Source organism: Microtus pennsylvanicus, chromosome X, assembly GCF_037038515.1.
Source record: "Microtus pennsylvanicus isolate mMicPen1 chromosome X, mMicPen1.hap1, whole genome shotgun sequence".
Classification (NCBI taxonomy): Eukaryota; Metazoa; Chordata; class Mammalia; order Rodentia; family Cricetidae; genus Microtus; species Microtus pennsylvanicus.
The window spans coordinates 18,011,383-18,030,835 of NC_134601.1; the positions used below are offsets into that span (position 1 = coordinate 18,011,383).

Genomic DNA, 19,453 nt, shown 5'->3' on the forward strand with positions numbered 1-19,453 from the left:
ATTCGGCAGTTCCTGTTAGCTTCAGGCCGGGCCTAGCCCTCTGTGGCCTGTGCCCAAGCGTGGAGAAGTCCCGTGGGGTCTCCTGTCTGGACCGTCACCAGCTATGGGTGGAGTATTAGCTAGCTATGCGCAGACTTGCCCTCTCTGCACGGACCCCACGCACCCAGACAGCACACCAGGTTCCTGATGACACTGTGTCTCTCTGTGTGTCTCTGACTCTTCCCCATACTCCCTGTCCTCTCTAGGGTGCCTTGGATGGGGCAGGTCCCATTGCTTTCTCCATTACCTCCCTCTTTGCTCACTCACGTTGAAGGAGAGGAACACGTGTGCTTTGAGGCTGTGCTTTGAAGCCAAAGAAGGGGTTGGAAATGTTGTGACCCTAGGGATAGCCTGATTTCAAAGGACAACCCCCTCTCTCTTTGTGTGTGTGTCTCTGCATATGTCTCTCTCTGTCTGTCTCTATTTATCTCTCTGTGTGTGAGCACGCTTGCACGCGTGCATGTTTGTGAGTGTTTGTGTGTGTGCTCCTGTTGTGTGGATATGTGTGTGAGAGAGTGTGCAGATCTTTTGGTATGTGGTACGTATGTTTATGTGATCATATGTGTACGTGGAGACTTCACGTTCATTTCCTGGTCAACCAGACCCAAATAGTCACAACAAAAACTTTATTAATTACAACACAGTTTTGCCGACGGCCCAGGCATATTCCTAGCTATGTCTTTCATCTTAAATTAACCCATTTCTATTCATCTGTGTAACACCACGAGCCTGTGGCTTACCGGTAATTTTCCAGTGTCTTGTCTCTCTTGGCAGGTGCATGGCATCTGCCTGACTCTGCCATCTTTCTCCCTGCATTCATTTTAAATTTCCCACCTAACTTTGTACTGCCCTGCCATTGACCAAAGAAGCTTCTTTATTAACCAAGGGGGAACTCATGCTACCACAGTGGGAGGTCCAAATTCCGAAAATGGTCTGGCGAGCACGTGGGGGGGGGGGGAGCCTGCATCTTTCGGTTTTTCTACCTGGGCTCCAGGCAGCCACACTCACACACCACACAAACAGGCACACCACAGACACTCATCACTCACACATACGACATACCACACACACACTCACCACACACCCACACAAAGACCACACACACACATACACCATACAGACACACACATACCACACATACACACCACACACACACACACACCATACACACACATACATCACACAGACACACATCACACAAACATGCATACCACACAGACACTCACTACACACATATACATACTCACCACACACACACCACACAGACACACACACACTACACACACACATACATCACACAGACACACATCACACAAACATGCATACCACACAGACACTCACTACACACATATACACACTCACCACACACACACCACACAGACACACACACACAATACAGACACACACACATGTACCACAGAAACACCATACACCAACACACATGATACCACATAGACAATCACCACACATACCACACAGACACATATACACCATACAGACACACACACAACACGCGCACACACACCACACACACACAAACACAGGCACAGAGGAAACGTCTTCCTCTAAGCTACCTGAAGGCATGCCTACTATACCATGCAGCCATCACTGCATCTAGTGGCATGTTTTCTCACTAGATTAGATGACAGCAGCGTGGAAAGTTCACCTCTTCCAGGTTTGTCTACTCTGCCCATGGCACAGGAGTGGATCATTACAGAATGTGCCTTTTGTCTGACAGATTTCACTGAAAATGCTCCCAACATTCATGGAGTGGCAGTGCATTCCTTCTCGGGGCTGGGTAGTATAGAATTCTGTTGTGCAGATGCACCACGTTTGGTGTGTCTCTTTATCATGAGTGGGTAATTGGGGAGTTTCCCACTGTCAAAAGGGCTGCCATGAGCATTGGTTCAAAGGTTTCTATTCAGGGGATTGGCCCATACCCAGGGGTGGAGCGACTGTGTGATGGACTGATGTAACGTTTCCCATTTTGTTGGACACAGAGGTGCTCCCCACAGTAGATACAGCATTGAAAATCCCCACAGCACCAAGGCCTTGCTTGGGATGCTTCCTATGCTTAACTGTAGTTCTTAATTTCCTTCCTAAATTGTAAAGTGGGGTGGATTTAACTGCTGCCATCATAAGTTTCTTGCATTCCCTAAGGTCAGATATCATAGAACTTGTTTTGAGCCCCCATGGTTCATGCATGCCCAGATGATAAGGTGGCACAGCATGGTCATCATGCATTCACAGTCCTTGGGAGAGGACAGTAAGACCAGGAAGTATCAGAGCCCAGGCTGGACAACACAGGACAGCCAGGAGTCTCCCTTATTCTTTAGATTGGAAAAGGCTCCAGAAGGCAATCAGAAAGGTGACCCTCATACTGCAGGTCTAAAAAGGCTGGGCACAAATGAGCCTGTACAGTGGTCAGGGGACCCTTGTGTACTTTTGCAGTCATCACTGGGCACCCAGGTCCTCCAGAGAAGCAGCCTGAGTGATACTCAGGCAGAAGGGGCTTACTGAGGCCAGATGCACATGCCCAACCACAGACATGAGTCAAGCAAGAACAACTGTTATGGTTCAAGTGAAATGCTGCAGATCCCCAAGTGGCAGCAGGCAGCAGGCAGCAGGCAGCAGGACAAGAAACCATGCTCAGGTCCCTGAAATGGTGGTAGGCAGTGGGCAGCAGGTCCCGAGAGCAGCCAAATCCAGGCAGGGATGCCATAGTTCCCCACGTGGCTGCAGTGGCTTCCAGGGCCAAAGAGTCCCAGGCAGGGAGCCAAGTGGTGTGTGAGAGACCTCAACGGGGCAGCCAGTCCCATGAGCAGAGACAGACAGATGAGCATGCCAAGACACTACGCCATAGGTCTCTGAAGCAGGCTGATCCCAGGCAGGGAGCCACGCGGTGGGTGAGATACACTAGATGTAGATAGGCACACCATGCACAGAGAGTTTGGATAGTTATTTAGTGGGTTATAAAGTGGAGAAGGGGAGAAGAGCAGAGAGAGAAGCAGAGAGTAAGAGACAGAAACAGAGATGGTGGAAGGGGAGAAATGGGGAGACGGAAGAGACAGAAGCGGCCTCTCTCAGAGGGAGAATCAGGCTGGAATCTGAAGATCACCTTGCCTGGGCAGATGGGGGAGGGAGTAGGGGTGGCTTGTCCCTTACAGGAACAGAACAAACCATTACATTACCATCTGATTTTTATAATAAAAAGGCTGGATGTTAGGCACCACTGGTTAAAGGAATTGGGGTGGCAGATTCTTAAGACTGCTTCCTGCATATTTGTGGGCATCATCTTGTTGAGGAACGTGAGAAGGCTGGGTGCTGGTCACATGCTGGGGTAGCTGGTCTGTTTGTTCCTGTCTGGTGTTTCTGGTATGGAAATGTCTAGTGTCTCTGACACCTGTTTAAGACAGTTTATGGTGAATCCTTCAATTAAGCTTCCTGGAACTCACAAGAATTCTTAGGGTTTGTGAAAAAAGAAGTTTCAGACATATACATTGTATAAACAGTAGCATATTTATATCAGAATGGCTGTGACAGATATTATTGCAAATGAAAAGTGTTAAGACGATGGAAGACAGTGTGTGAGAGAAATTTGATAACTTGTGTTTATAAACTGCAGGTCTTGTATTTTACTGAAATTTGTTTGGTGAGGTTGTCCTTTTAAACTGACAATACCTCTCAGCTGTCAAACTGCATCAGAGATCTTTGAGAAGGATGAAATTTTACTTGAATTACTGATTAAAAAACGACAGAGAACTTACTTGTTTGGCACCTAGACCTCAGGGTTCTCCGTGGTCACTGAAGGTCGCATTTGCCTTTTGATGTTTAGAGCAGGGCCTGCCAGGCTCCAGAAGATCCAGTGGGCTACAAAATCTGTAGGCAGACAAGCCTACCTTGACCTGAGCAGCTAGGCTGTCGATTCCAGAGATTCTTTTCGTGTCTGGAGATCCTCAGTTCAGATGAAAGGCAGTTTTTCTCGGTGGTCAGCGCTTGGCAGTCGAAGCAAAGTGTGGATGGACATTGCTCTGTGCCCATTTGCTTTCTCTCTTCTTTGAAGGAAGTAGAGTGCTGCTGCTAGGAGCCAACCTGTCTCTTTTTGTTATGAAAAGTTTATTAATAATTAAATATTTAAATGCCATGTCTCCCAGATCTCGGAGCAGTTGTGGGCCGTTTATCAGGTGGAACTACAGTATAGAATCTGCCTGGAGAGCCGGGCCTGAGCTTGACTGTACCGGCTCTTAATTTATCAGGCAAGATTTACATTTGTAAAATGACAGAAGGAAAAAAAAATGCTTGCAATAGAAGGTTAACGGCCGAACTGACAATAGTAGAGAACATCTTACTACATTTTAAATGAGGTTTGGATCAAATATAAAGTGTTTTTGTAAGAAACTTAAAAGTACATGCCAGCATAAAACATAAGACTTACTGTTTCTGCAGTCTGAAATGAGATGCAATGAACAGACAATTATTACATTTAACGGTAAACATAGGTGCACCTAAGTTACATGTATGAACATACACACAGAGGGAACAGGAATTGGGCAAAGTGCATGTTCTTGGTGCGGCCAACCTAAGGCGTGCCACTGCACAAAACACACAAGCAACAGAGTCAGCACTGGGGGAGCAGACGGAAAACTTCAGTAAAGATGACAGGACTTGGTCATCTACCTGGCTCTCAGTTAAGATGTCGGTGAAGTCATCTGACCTCAGTTAAGATGATGGTAAGTTCACCTGACCTCAGTCAAAATGGCAGCGGGACATATAGTGTATGGAAAAGCCACGAAATTTGAGCTGCAGGGATTTTAAGTTTAATAAAAAGAGAGACCCAGAGGCGTGATCCGCCCTGTACCGACCACAATACCAAAAGTCATGGTGGGGAGCAGAAGGCTGGAATTGAAAACAGCCGCCTCATGGATCCGACCAATCTTGTTGGCAGCAGTAGCGGTGGCAGGGACAGTTTGAGGACTCTCCTTCCATTTGCTTGTATGTTGACAGTAGTTAGAAAGCTCCCATAAAAGTGGAGCCTGGGGGACACTGGCGGAGTGAGGGAAGGAGCTGAAGAATTAGGACATTAAGGCCTGGGGTCTTAGGGCCTCTAAAAGGCACTCATCCCAGGGAATGGCTGGATTGACGGACATGGATGAAAGCCTGTGAAAATGGTGACACCACAAGGCCTATAGGGGGACATCTCCCATCTAAAGGCCAGTGACTAGGCTTCAGGGCCTGCGAGGTGATCATGGGCCTCACTTCCACCCTGGAGTGGACAAAGCCCAGAAGGGCTCCCTGGGATAGCTTCATGAAGGTGCTAGGGACCCCGAGGCGTGAGCAGGACCGCTTGTATGCCCCTGCAGAGACTCGGGGCCTTCCACATGGCTCGTTCAGTACCCTTTGAGCATTCCCGCCATTCCGCACAGGTCCTTACTTCCACATGTGTGAACATTGCCAACAGGGAGCAGAGGTGTTCCGGGCACTTTCAGCCCTTCCTAGGTGAGTTTCCAGTTTGTGCACACACAACCGAAAGCTCCAAGTCAAGTATGCTTCATTGCAGGGTCGGTCTCAAGACGGACCAGCGCCAGCCTGGCTCACATATGCTGACATGGTTCACTATAGAGGTAGAACACCTCCCCATAGTGAGGCCGACCTGGGATGCCGCCCCCTCCCTCGCCCACCCGGAGGACAAAGAGCTAAGGGAGTCAGTCTGAGGATTGTGGAGAGCTGTGTCCCTCTGGGTGAGTGAGTAGTTACTGAGACCCAGGTTAGTCTCTGAGATGACGTCCTGAGCCCAAATTCCCCAGTGGAGTGGAGGAGGCTGGAAGGGCTGTGTGGAAAGCTCTGATAGGAAACAGGGACTGAGAAGAGTGGGTGGGACGATATGTGTGCTCACAAAGGACCAGGGACCTGCCACATGGCCCTTTCTGATGTCTGGGTCAGTGAGACATTCATCCGGGTCCACAGGTCCACAGTTGTGCTGAGTCAAAACACGAGTGTGGGTGTTTAAGGTCCTCCCGAGCCTTACAGGGAAATTTCCCTTCCACGCATGCATACGTGTGTGCATGCCTGCATGCATACTTGGTTGTGCGTGGTTTGGGCGGGCCTAAAGACATTGGACAGGAGCACGCATGCTCACGCGCCCATGCTTTTCCACAGAGACCGACGAATTACCGGAAGTGAGGACTAGCTGGCTGTGACCACTGCCTAGGGGAAGCCGGGTTTCGGGTCGCCCTCCTGAGGCCATTCCTCTAGGTGAGTGACCAGGTGTTAGGACCCAGGATCTTCCCTGAGGTGGTTGATGCCTGGCTCCTGAATTCCACACCACATCTCTGCTCCTCATGGCCCAGGTTCCCGGAGGAAAGTCTAGGAATGCTTTGTGAGGGACGCGGGACTGAGAAGAGCAGACCAGAAACACGGGTGCTTGGGAAAGACTTAGGGACCTCCCCATGGCCCGTTCCGAGGTCCCTGGGCACTTCCGATGTCCTCCAGGACATCCTTGGAGGGCGGGCCTAGATGAAAGGGGCGGTGGGTGTTGAGGTCCTCGCAAGCCTTAATCCGCTCTATTCCGGGACACGCGTGTGCCACCCCAACACTCAAGTCACGTATGTGTCATTGCCCCGTGGGCCTAGCTAGGTGTGACGCACCTTCGTGGGTAAGGAGGGTCTGTGGCGATCAACGTGAATCTTGTCGTCCTAGGTTTGTGACAAGGTATGGGGCTCCAGGAGAGCCCGTGATGTCCAGAGCCTCGCTTCTGAATGTGACTGGAGGAGGCCAGATTGAGCAGTCTGAGAAAGCTGTGCTGGGGCCTCACGGCCTGAGGGCACTGAGCAGGGCAGTTTTCCCTGTTGCTGCTCTAGGGACCTTCCAGGAGGCACCTTTTGTACCTCTTGGGCATTTTCCAGATTGGTCCAGGGCAGAGAGCTAGACGGGCGGGCACACTGAAAAGAGGAGGTGCTCTGGGCCTTTCCCACCCTCGATAGTGGGGTCCCTTTTCAGCCATGTGTGACTGCAAGCCCAGAGTTCCTAGACATGATTTCTAGGTGAACCTTACCATGGAAGTGGAAGAGCCTTGGTTAGACCCTTGCCTACCCTCCTTTCCGGTCTTCCAGAATCAGGGATTCTTAGGTTCAGGAAGTGAGGACGAACTAGGTGTGATCCCCCTCGAGTGGAAGGACAGTCTCAGAGGATGGAGGTGAAGCAGGTCCACCTTGGCGAGTGACTGGTCACTAGGGCCCGCCATGGTAGCCCTTGAGGTGGTGTCTGGAGCCTCCCTTCTGCATCAGACTGCAATCAAGGACAGAGGGGAGATCTGAGAAAGCTCTGTCAGGACCGCAGGGCCCTGAAGGAGTGGACAGGACAACATGTGTTCTGGTGAAGGAAGTCCTGTCCCTTCGAGCCCCCGTTACTGCAGTTCCCGGACCAGTCGTGTGCACCTTCAAGTCCAGGTCAACACACAAGCTTCCTTACTTGCATGGGTCTAGTCCTTTAGCTCCTTGCAGCAGGCTCATCCATGCATGCCTGCATGCTTCTCCACCTGATCACACATCATCCCATTCGGGGATGTGGGGCCCACTCAGGTGGGACAAGCTTCCCAAGGGAAGAGAACTCTCAGGGAAGTGTGGCTGAAGTGTGGTCACGTTATCTGTGTGGGTCCCTCTTCTGAAGATCTGGTGGTTCAAAAATCAGAGTCAGCCTGGATCCACAGTACTTGGTGCTGTGTCACCTACCACACACGCCAGGCACTACCCCACCCCCACTCTGCCAGACACACACACTCACACAAACATGCACACTCACAGACGAACACACACACTCTCCTCGTGTCTGTGCACCAGCTGGGCCCACATGCGAGGCATTTCTCATGCACAGGAGTTGTTCCAGCCAGTAGGAAAGCATGCTTGTGGAGGCAGGCAATGGTAGGTGTTACCTTCCTCTAAAGAGAAAGAGGTTGCTGAGGGAAAGGTCTTGGAGTAGGCTCCTCTTGGTGGGTGACTGCTTATTCAAAGAGAAACTGTGTCAGAGTGTGCGGAGGTGATCAGGCTTGTGCCTGGAAGATCCAAACTTGGCCTGTGAGGTGACTTGTCAAGGGGCAAATAGAAAGGCCCCCGGGGGCTGCACTTCATCACAGAGGGGTGTGGATCGTCATGGGGCTCCCTACAAATGCCACGGTGAAAAGAGTAACGATCCCCACGAGATCAAAATGAAATCTGTCTGCAGATACCTTAGTTATTTAGTGGATGTTGGTTCAAACTTCTAGAGACTGACCCCAGGCGGGTTGTTTTTGACACGATTAAATAAAGCACAATTTGGGGGAAAAAATTTCTGGTAACGATGATCTCAGTAACATGTTCAGGATGAATATGGAGGCCTGACTACATAGAAACTCTCTTGCAACGTACATGTGACCTCTACCATGAAGATGGGTTCTATAGCTTAGGGACCTGGGGTCTGGTGTGGCTCAGTCACGCGGATACCGTTGAGGTCACCAGGCTGTAATATCCATGGGCCATCTCCCCTAAGAATGGGCTCTGTTGACCGAGAAACGAAACTAAAGTTGAAGATCTAGGGAGGGAGAGTCAAACATAATAATCTGGGAGATCCGGGTGTGGTCTGGCTCTGCAGGCAGCACAAATACCAGGCTGATAACAGCATCCTCTCCAGGTCTTGTGGTTGGAAAACAGACGTCGGCATCCCTGCTGTTGACAAGATAAGCCTGGGTGCTTACCGTTCCTAGTTCCCATAGTGCTTGTCTGTGAGCACAGGGGCCTCATGCCCGCTTACAGGCTGTGTGTCACTCACTGTGCGTGGGTATATTGGCGAACCTCTGCATTTGCCTCCATTGGGTCCTTCAAGGATGTTGGAGTCCATGGTTGCTTCTGAGACATGCAGACTCAGAGTGGGTAGGGATTTCAGCTGAGTGTTCAGCAGGACTCGAGCGTGAAGTACAGGGATTTGGCCCCAGTGACCCCCACTGGCCTTCAGAGGGCTGGTGTCTGGGTTAATGGCCACTTGGTTTGGGGGCAAGCCCAAGCAGTCCTATCCTGGGGGCAAGAAGTCAGCAGAAAGGGCCGAGACTGAGGGCTACAGGGCTGTGGAGAGCTCTGCATCCAGACAGAAAATTGGGACAGAATGTGATTGGGTGTTGCGGGATATCAGTGTCTTCCTCCTACCTCCTCTTGGCTGCAGCACGGAGAGTGCCAGGACTCATGGCCACAGCCTGTGCAGTCCGGGTCCCTGTTTCCATTGCGACCACGACATTCTTCTCGGTGTCTTTACTGTCTGTGTGCACCAACATTTCAGGAGTCGTCCCCAGCCCCGCAGAGCCCCAGCCATGTCAAGCAAGGAGCAGAAACATACAGAGAGAAGTGCCAAGCGCCCTAGGGTTGATCAGAATCTCCCACCAGATGACTTGCAGAACCCAGGTGGAGTCACCCCCCGGTAACAACTGATATGGGGCCTATGGGTGGGGGGGATCCTAAACGAGGGGGGACATTCTGCTACTCCTTGACGGGTGGAGCACCGGGGTGGCCTAGTACTCACCGGGTCTTTCCACGGAGTTCCAGGTGTGGGTGTGGGGATTCGCGTGCTGAGAAGTGATTCTCAAGCACGCTCTGGGTTTCTGTCCCCACCCGATGTTCTTCCCCGTGGCTGGGGTGCAAGGGAGTTGGCCTTGGCCAACAGGCCTCTGAAGAACCCGTGGGCCACGGTGGTTTTCCTTGCAAGGCTTGTACAAACACAAGTACCTGCTGTCCCCAGACTCAGGCCTAGTTGAATTTCACCTGGGTGGGACTGGGGTGGGTCATGAGTTCCTGGAAGAGTACTTTCAAACTGCCCTCGGCGATGGACTCTGTGGACCCCAGACTGAAGCTGTTTCCCACGTGGGACCATGAGAACAGCACACTTCATTCACAAAGGTTTTTCCTTTCTTCTCGGTGCAGCAAACAATCCGGCGGCTGATACCAGTGAGATGGGCAGCTGTTCCTCAGGATCAAACGTGCAGGAGGCCAGGTGATGTCTTAAAGCAACTTTGGCCTGACCCAGGAGGTAGTTTCAGTGTGGTTTTGTGCAGAAACATCTGCTCTTTTCTGGGAGACGGCTACAAACGGAGAGTTTGGTGTTTCGTGAAATAAGCTAGCACGAGAGACGACAGTCAGCTGTTTTCTCTCATTTGAGGATCCCAGATTATAAATAGGTCCATAAAATGATATCACCCAAACTCAGATGGGAGACTAGGGAGAGGCAGGCAATGGCCAATAGAGGGGAAGGTTTGAGGAGTGGAGGCCAACTCTGGAGGTGGAGTGTGGTCACGTGGCATGAAGGTTGAAGAGACACTGCTTGGAACTAGAGGAGGAGTAAGTAGCAGGAGGGGATTGAGGAAGGAGGAGAGTGAATACGGCTGTAGTTCAGGAAAGACAGCTGGACACCTTTATGAAACTCGTCAGTGCTGTACAGTCAATGGGCTCCGGTCAACATGTAGTATAAAAACCCCTAGGCTGTCACAACATAACACAAAGCCGCTGCTTGCTGAGAGGAGACTCTTTGTGGAGCCCAGTGCAGTTGGGCTGGGAAGGCCAGGGATGCAGTTTTCATGCGTCATCCAGCACCCAGCCTGAGGTTGGTTTCCTGGGGATATGGCTGACTTTGAGTCACCCACGCTCCAGTAAGTAACCCTTAACCGTGTGCCCATATGTATCTGCAGTGAGCTCTTTGGTTCACAGTGAAAACCTGAATAAAGGAATAAGACCATTGACCCGGGAGAGGCAAATCCGACTTTGCCTCACATGAGTGCTGGTCTCTCCGAAATCGCGTGCCTTGCCTGCCTTTACTTCAGAGCGAAGTTAGGATGTTTGTCCTCAGTTAAGGATTCTTGTGTGCATTTTCCACAGGGACCCTGTTCAGAAGAGGATACGGGATTTCAAAGGTGTGTTTGAGCAGGTCTTGCTAGTCCAGGAGCTTTCTTTCCGACCCTACAACTCAAGCGTGGTGAGACCGTGGTCGCCTGTCAGCAGGACAACAGGAGTCTGTTAACAGTTCTGTCGCTCAGGGGATGAATTTTTATCATCATTATTATTAATTATTGGAAGAGTAAATTGCCATTGTCATCTAGGGGCTACCTTTAGCTTAACTTTTCACTAGCTGCTCTGAACAGGGGGATGTTGCAGCTGTCACTGAGGCGGGGGGCTGGGGGGAGAGTGTCCTGCTTCCTGCATTGCACTGAAGATGATGGGCAAGCAGGTTGATCTCTGCTTTTTATCTTACTGCACAAATGGTATGTGGCATTTCTGAGCTGTTTTTCACGTGAAATAAGTCACTTTTCTGGCTTTCCAAAGTTGCCGTCCTCCAGGAACCCCTGCCCAAGAAAGGCTTGGAGAGCAGCATTTAGGCCATACACACCCGTGAGCCTGTCAGGGAATGGTGAAGGCAGCCAGGCCGAGGCCCGGCAAGAAGAGTGTCATGGCTTGCGAACGAACATCAGCGTCACGCATGCACACTAGCTTGTGGTCTGTCGTCCACGGTAACCAAGTCAGAGTACCACACGCCCCTCAAGCTGAGACAGCTTTTTTTATTACTTGTGTAGGTGACCCTAAAACAGCATTACAAGAGAGACATCGTCAATTCTTTGCCGGTGTATAGAGTCAGTTCATGCAAGCAAGGATGTCCGACAGCATCCCTTCTTTGTGGTACAAATGAACTGCTTGGTTTTTGAGGTTTCCAGAAAATGGTTTGTCAGTGGTGGTCACTCGTCAAAGCACGATGCCCCCATTTCTGTATTGCTAGCACAGACGAGGTAGAGGCGGGAGAATCCAGAACCGGAGGTCGTGCTCGCTACCTCTCAGGTTTGAGACCGGCCTGGGCTACGCAAGAGGCGGTCTAAAATTTAAGAAAAGAAAAATAGAACAAAGAACAAAATGAACACCAGATCTGTACATACTCCTTCCTGTTACCGTGTAGGTTGGTATGTCAGGGATGAAAGAGCGCCTCTTCCTGAGGATATTTGATTTAAAGTGATACCATTTCCTTTGTCGACTAGGGGACATTACCCGGTCCTTTCTGGCAAAGAGGAAGCAGTTTGAAATGGATATACATGCCTCTTTCAGAATCCTGAATGCAAACCTCCACAGTATTTTCAAAGCGCAGCAGAAGTCAAGGTAAAGTTGTGACCGACCCTCTGTAAAGGAAACCTGTACAGCTTTTGCTCTTCCTTCCAAAGTCACTCCCGCCTGCCATTGTGACACTGCTGAGTGGAGTCGCTAATGGGACCTAGGTAGCTGCATTTTCTCTGTGAGCTAGTCCTGTCCATAGCTGGAGGACCGTCCCCCTCGTTTATGCCCTCAGGTGTGTTAGCTGCAGCAGGACTGGTAAGAGAACAGTTCCTCACTTCTCAGATGACAATACAGATAATGTCATGTGAGGAAGGCCAGGCCTCTGTGGTCCTCAAAACTGTACCTTTTAGGATGTGCCATCGGCGCTCTCCTTGGTAAATCGTAGTCCCCACTTGAGGAAATGGTTCTGTGCACTTTTGTGTATGTGACTCCGAGAAGATGAAGGGTATGTTGCCTTCAGTACACGGACTTGGGCTCTCAGGATCTCTAGGTTACTCCATAAGGGGAAGGGAAGATGAATCTAATTTTAAACCGGAAATGCAATCTTGGGAAACGTATGCCTCCGAGCATCCTCGGCGTGCCAGAGGGAAGACGCACAAAGTGATGACACCGGTGGTAGCAAATTAAGACAAGTTCTTCTGGGACGAGAGTAATATTTCCGCCTCTCAGGAGACAGTTTAATTCATTTCCCCTTTCTCTTTTGCGCCTGGCTCTTGTCTCAAAATGTGAAGTGTGTGCGTCCTTGCCGTAGCCTCACACAGCGTGACAGTGCTCAGTAATTGTGACTGTGTTTCACAGGCAAGAGCTTCACGCCATGCACTCCCAGATGTTTGAGTCGCTGCATCAGGGGTGGCTGGACGATGTGGAGAGTTCAAGGGAGCAAGAAGATTACCTCGCTGTGAGTGTCGCTCTTAGCTTGGAATAGAGCCACCTTGTCTGTTTCCGAAGTGGCAGGGCTTTGATGCTTCGATGCTGCTGCGTATCGCCATGGAAAGGGACCCGACAGGACAGGACGGGACATGAGCATAGGGAGACAGGGAGGGTGGTGCTTGTGTCCCCGAGTGACTGGCCGTCCTCTCCAGCTTGCTTCTTTTTCTGTGGAGGGGTGGTGTGGTCATGGCTTAGGAGCCAGCATAGGAGGGAGGAGGAGTAGGCTCTGCTTGGAGAGCGCAGGAGAAGGGATGGGCTTGGGTGCTCAGAGGGAAAGCTATACCATCCCTGCAGTGCAGATGCCAAAGGTGCAGGACAGGGTGAGGGTGCGGTCCCAGGTAGACTTCTGACACAGTGACGAGGGAGGCAGAGTGAGAGCAGTCCCTGTGGCTGTGGCAGAGCAGGTGCAGGCTTAGCGTTCAGAGGTAGCTAAGTGTTCATGGACACAGAGTAGTGCTGTCTTTGAGGAGTCTTTCATCCTGATGGAGGGCAGGGCGGTAGTCCCAAAGATGCTGACTTCCAAAAGTAGGGAAGCAGAGCCTGGAATCTGAGGGAGATGGGACAGATTCCAGTCTGGCGGTGAGGAGCATGTTCTCCGGACCCCACTGATTGCCATGCATCCATAGTCCTGCTGCTTGCTCCTCATGAAAGCTCAGAAAATAAGTCACTTCCCTGCCTCAGTTTCCTAGGAGGGTGAAAGCAGAGCCGTGAAGAATCCCCGCCTTTCTAGACTTTGTGTATGGAGTGCTTGCAGTTTTTGACAAGTTGCTGTGGAATGTTTGACCACAGGAGCTGCAGTATGTTTGCTATTCGTCTTCCCTGCCCTTCTTACTAGGTCGATAATACAGTTGATGGGATGATGTCACACTCCGGGGAATGACTGATTGATGAAGAACTTTTGGGGGGGTGGGAGAAGGGATTCCTTCGAAGCTAGTCTGTGCCCTCGGTGTCTTAAAAATACTTTATGAATAAACAAAGGAACGTTTTGTGCTTAATTTTGGTGAGTGAGGTGGGAATCCACAGATGAGGTGGGGCTTATGTTAATTTCAATCTGAATAATGATTTTATAGTATTTTTGCACCAGCTAGACGGACTATCTCCCTCTGTGACAGGTCAGGTCTTGTTATGTTGCTTTTGGCACTGAAGGGCATGTCTTCAAACGCGTTCTTGAAATTCAGCACACAAAACATCACGGGAAGCGATTTCTGTGACTGGCAGCAGGGTTGGATGTTCCGTTGTACTGAGACTCTGTTGACCATGAAGTGAACCCCAACAGTTCTGTGAGTAGCAACATTTAAGGGTGGACCCTCCTGACCCTGACATTCTCCCCAGCAGGGCCAGTTACATTCAGGAAGCCAATGTCATTTGATTCTACCACAGGCTGCTTTGGTTCTCTGTCACCTGCCCAAAGTGAATGTTACCTTGCTTATTTCAGGAAGAAATAAATAACGGTGGGATCTGCCTTTCCGTGCTTGCTTTCATTCATTCATGAGGTCACAGAGCCAACTGCATTGCAAATGGGCCTTTACAGGAAAACCAGCCCCCCCTGCTCACTCAGACATACAGTAGAGCACAACTCGTACTTTCGTGCTCAGATGCGCTAGACTGTTAACACGGTTCCGAAGGTAGAGCCAGATCTTCACCTGTTGGCTTAGAGCTTGCAGTGGGGTTCTGGCTTTTCCCAAAGACATCCAGACTCATTTCTGGCATTATTCAGCACTGGCTGGAAGATCCCTGCCCTTCCCTTTGGTCAAAAATATTTTATCTGTGAGTGTGTGCATAGGTACTTACAGTTTCAGTATTTTAGGCGGGTGTTTCCACGAGCATTTTCTAGTGTTCTCTTTAGAGTTTAATTTTACTCACGTAGTTCTGCGAGTGCGTGCGTGTGTGTTTGTCTGACTCTTCTGTCAATCTCTTACTCTTGTCCTGTGCTGTATCTTTTGAAGGAATCCCGAGAATCTGTGTTCAGTACATTTGACATTTATCTTCCTGGGTGTTTCCTTGTTGAGTCTTTGCGAGCATATTCCCAGTGTGTGTCTGGGGCCTAGATTGGAGGTGACATTGAGGTCAGAGCTCGAAGAGCCTTCAGCTGATTGTCTCCAAGGTCCCTTCAGGGAGCCCATACAGGCAACAGGGTGAGGTCACTGAACGAGTGTGCTGTTGGCAACCATTGCACACATGGCCCCAGTGAGAAGCTGCTGGCAACCATTGCACAGCGGGCCCCGCTGAGAAAGGGGACCTCCCGTGCAGCTTAGTTGGCTGCAGATTTACCTTATCTTTTAAGACACAGTCTCTCAGTGAACATGAAACTCACTGATTTTGTCAGGCAGAGTGGCCAGAGAGCTTTGCAGATGGATCCAGCAGTCTGTCCTCCATACCAGACATGCTGGCTCTGAGGTTTAAGAGTATTGCTGTGCCTGGATTTTCCGTGGGCGGGTTTTCATTATGAGATAAAAGGGAACATGTGACACTTGGCGTGGCTCTCTTGCTGTTATGTGATGTCCCTTTGCATCCATTTGCCTGTGGATAACAGGCTTTCCTTTGCTTGTCGGTCATGCGAATGTGCCATGTCATGTATGTGTTAAATACTGTATGCTGTATGTGACACAGCATTTTCTTCATGCCGTATTGTGTTGATGGCCACCCAGGATACTTCCTTGAGCTTATCAATGTCTCCTCTAACTATAAGGCAGCGTGTCTTTGTTGGTCTATGATGTCAGCGTGGCTGGACTGACAGACGCCTAGGGTAAGATTAGGGAAGCTCACTTCTGGTGTGTCTGTTCTAGAACCATTGTCAGAGAGGACGGATTTCCAGGAGAGTAACGGGGAGGTCTCTCCCTGGGTGTGGATTTTCCATGCAGTAGTCTGGGAGCCCAGGCAGAATTAAAGAAGAGAAAGCCTGCCAGGGCAGCCTAGCTCCATCCTTCCTGAGCTAGAGCATGTAGTACCGTCACCATCACTCATGGCCACAAGACTCCAGAGCCTCCAGCCATCTAATGGAGATGCACAGCAACTACAGTCCAGGGAGCTTCCAGGCCTGGATTGCGGCTACATCATTTGTTCTCCTTGAGCCGAGGCTTCCAGCTTGTCAGTTTAGCTGATACTGAATTATCCCACTGTCTGGCATGCAGAAAGCCATTTGTGAACAATCCATCACCCAATTGGGTAAGGCATTCAAAGAATTCCAGCCACCCCGTGAATGTGTGTGTGTGTCTGTGTGTCTGTGTGTGTACATTTCTCTATTGGTTCTATTCACCTAGACAACCCTGACTTATACCGGATTCTCTCATATGCATGTGTTAGGGTGAGGGGTTTAAGTTTAATTGGCCATGTTTATTAGGTGAAGCAAAGGGAGCTTCTGATTGCTGGACTTTGGTAGTCAACCTCAGGAAGAGGAAGTGACCACATGAGTGAATGGACCTTGGTGGCTAGCTTTAGGAATGTCATCTAACAGTCTTCAGCAAGGCAGAGGGAATGGGAGAGAAGGGCATAGCCTGCCAGAGCCATGCACACCAATTTCAAGCTAGCCAGAGTCCCTTCAGCCATTCACGTTGGTGCCAGGACTAGAGAGAGCAAACTCGACATGGCACCTTTTGAGATTCCTTAAACCCGTGGATTGCAACCTGAGGGCTGCAGACCCTCGGGGGTGGGGTGTCAAATGATCCTCTCACAGGGGTCTCCCGAGGCCATCGGAAAATGCAGATATTTCCATTTCTGTTCATAACAGTAGCAAACTTAGAGTTATGCAGTAGCAATGAAAACGACGTTTTGGTTGGGGTCACCACAACACGAGGGACTGTATTAAAGGGTTGCAGCATTAGGAAGGTTGAGAACCACTGCTTTACACTCTCAAAGCCCACCTCCAGTGACACACCTCTGCCCACAAGGCCACCCTTCCTGAGCCTCCCCAAAAGCAACACCAACTCGGGAACAAGAATTGAAATATCTGAGACTATGGAGGTGCATCCCCTTCTGACTACCATAGCCCTAATGCAGCTGAAGGCATTGCAGCCATGAATCAAGCCTCACGATAAGGGCCCTTATGGGGGGACACGCCCTGGAAAGCCTCCTCGAATCTAATACATGGGCCCTGTTGGTCCCTTCTTCATGCATGCGTCTATGTGCTGGACAGCCTCCCTCGTGAGCACACATTCTCCTGGTCTGCCTCATGCAGGCACGCCTCTGAGGCATCTCTCGGGCACGGCTCACGCATGAGCCTGCCGTGCTCACCTTTATGCCTGCTAAGCCCGCCACTCACGTGGGCATGTGCTAGGCCCCACCTGCTGGAACACCCTCTCCCAGCCAATCATAGAGATGCAATCTTGGGGAGGAGAGGGACTGGTTCCATATGTCCTCTTTCTGAGGAGAAAGGCACTGGGGTGATAATGGCTAGGTGGGTGATCGGATATTGGGGGATGCTGTGCTGAGGTTTTGCGGGTAATGAGAGAAATGAAAAACCGGTCAGACTGATCTAATTGCTTTCCACCACGCTGTTTAGGCTAGGCTAAAACATTTCATATGTGACAAGGGCCATCTAGTAGGAGACAGTAGCATATGGGAGAGCATTGCCTCAAGGATAGCCTAGAACTGGCCAATTAAAAATATGTCCAAAGTATGCTTCATCTACATACCCCAAGGACAGAAAGGAACCGGCCAACCAAGGACATACGCATGTCCATACTTCATTTGTGTAATGATACGCTTATTGAATATCGCACCCTTTTGTCTCGATCCCTAGACTGGGTTAGGGGTCCAGGAGGGACCCCTGAGAGATTCTACCTGAGGTCTGACTGTTCGCTTTCAGAAACTTCTGGACGGAATTGGGGAGGGAGAGGATAGGGAGCCACCTGTGGAATTTATACCTTTGACTTGGAGTGTCTTTGGGCATCTCCCACCTTGGAGGAAGGATAGTCTTCCCCTGGAATTCCAGGAAGCCTTGAGAGTCTGGTCGTCTTAATTTGTCTTATGATTATTCTCGTTCGCTTCCTTTGTGGGATATTTCCCTATCTTCCCAGACCCGGAACTAACATAACCAACAACATGGGAGTGACTTGCTCAGCTCCTTTGGATTTAACCCTTGCACACTGGCAGGACATGCAGGACACCGCGAACAACAATAGCTAGCGTGACTGTGAAGTAGCCTAAGTGGGTAACATTTTGCTCTGTTGAATGGCCTACTTTCAATGTTGGCTGGCCGGCAGAGGGGTAGAGGAAATAGATTGTCGTCCCCAAACTGGTCACCCAGACCAGGTTCTTTACATTGTGACTTAGCAGGGATTGATAGATCCGGTGGAGAGTCCCTGTCCTTGGGTTAAACAGAGTCAGGCTTACCTGTTGATGCCAGACTGTGGTCTCCTTCCTGCCTTTAGTTTCCTTCCTCTCTGAGATCCAATGGTGGCTGGTGGCTGTGTGGAGAGGCTAAGGAGATGAGGCCTTGCTGAGGGAAGGAAGTATTCGCTGGGGTGTGTGTGTGGGGGGGTGGCCTTCAGGTTTCAAAATCCTCCCTTTTCACTTGACTTTCTTGGTTGCAGTTTGAGATGGGAGCCCTCAGCTCCAGCTTCCAGCGGGAGGTGCCCTGTGTGCCACCTGCATTCCCTGCCATTATGGACCCTACCACTCTGGAAGCATAAGCCCCTAATAAACTCTTTCCTCTCTGTTGTTGCCTTGGTTATGGATTGTATCACAGCAATAGAAGCCCTAACTAAGACAGCCTGAGAGAAGACCTGAAGGGCTGGTGTGGGAGTCCCCTCTGTGTGCTGTGATTACCATTAATGAATAAAGAAACTGCTTTGGACCTATGGCAGGGCAGAACTTAGCTAGGTGGGGAAAACTGAACTGAATGCTGGGAGAAAGAAGGGTGGAGTCAAAAAGATGCCATGGAGCCACCACCAGAGACAGAAGCTGGGAACTTTACCCGGTAAGCCACAGCCACGTGGCAATACACAGATTAATACAAATGGGTTAAATTGAGATGTAAGAGTCAGCCAATGAGAAGCTAAAGCTAATGGGCCAAGCAGTGATTTAACTAATACAGTTTCTGTGTGATTGTTTTGGGTCTAAGCCTACCGGGCAGGCAGGAAGAACTAGTGGCCCCCTTCCTACTAAAAAGGTTTGTTCCCACGCATGGGTGCTATGTCATCAAACCTAACTGTATCCTCTGGAAGGTGGCCTTTATCTGCATGAGACCCTCATGTCTATAAAAATAGAAATAAGTATCTGAGATTACTCTGTTGGATCAGGGTGGTGAAGGTGACTGACCATTAAGGGACTCCACGGCGAGGCTCCAGCCGTGGCAATCAGAGACTACCTTCCTCTACAGCCCTTGGGGAGCAGAGTGTGCATCGTGAGACGTGCCTGATGGCCATCCGTCAGGCATGCAT

General features: G+C 50.2%; 1 long non-coding RNA gene and 1 pseudogene across 1 annotated transcript; one reads left to right on the forward strand and one right to left on the reverse strand.

Moving 5' to 3' along the window:
* The first annotated feature begins 6,246 nt into the window (after positions 1-6,246).
* LOC142841514 (uncharacterized) lies at positions 6,247-11,027 on the forward strand. Its single transcript, XR_012909081.1, has 4 exons — positions 6,247-6,291; positions 9,340-9,461; positions 9,978-10,047; positions 10,926-11,027. It is a non-coding gene; the product is annotated as an uncharacterized LOC142841514 (long non-coding RNA).
* Positions 11,028-15,164: 4,137 nt separating this feature from the next.
* LOC142841868 (small nucleolar RNA SNORA70) lies at positions 15,165-15,338 on the reverse strand (annotated as a pseudogene).
* Positions 15,339-19,453: the final 4,115 nt, after the last annotated feature.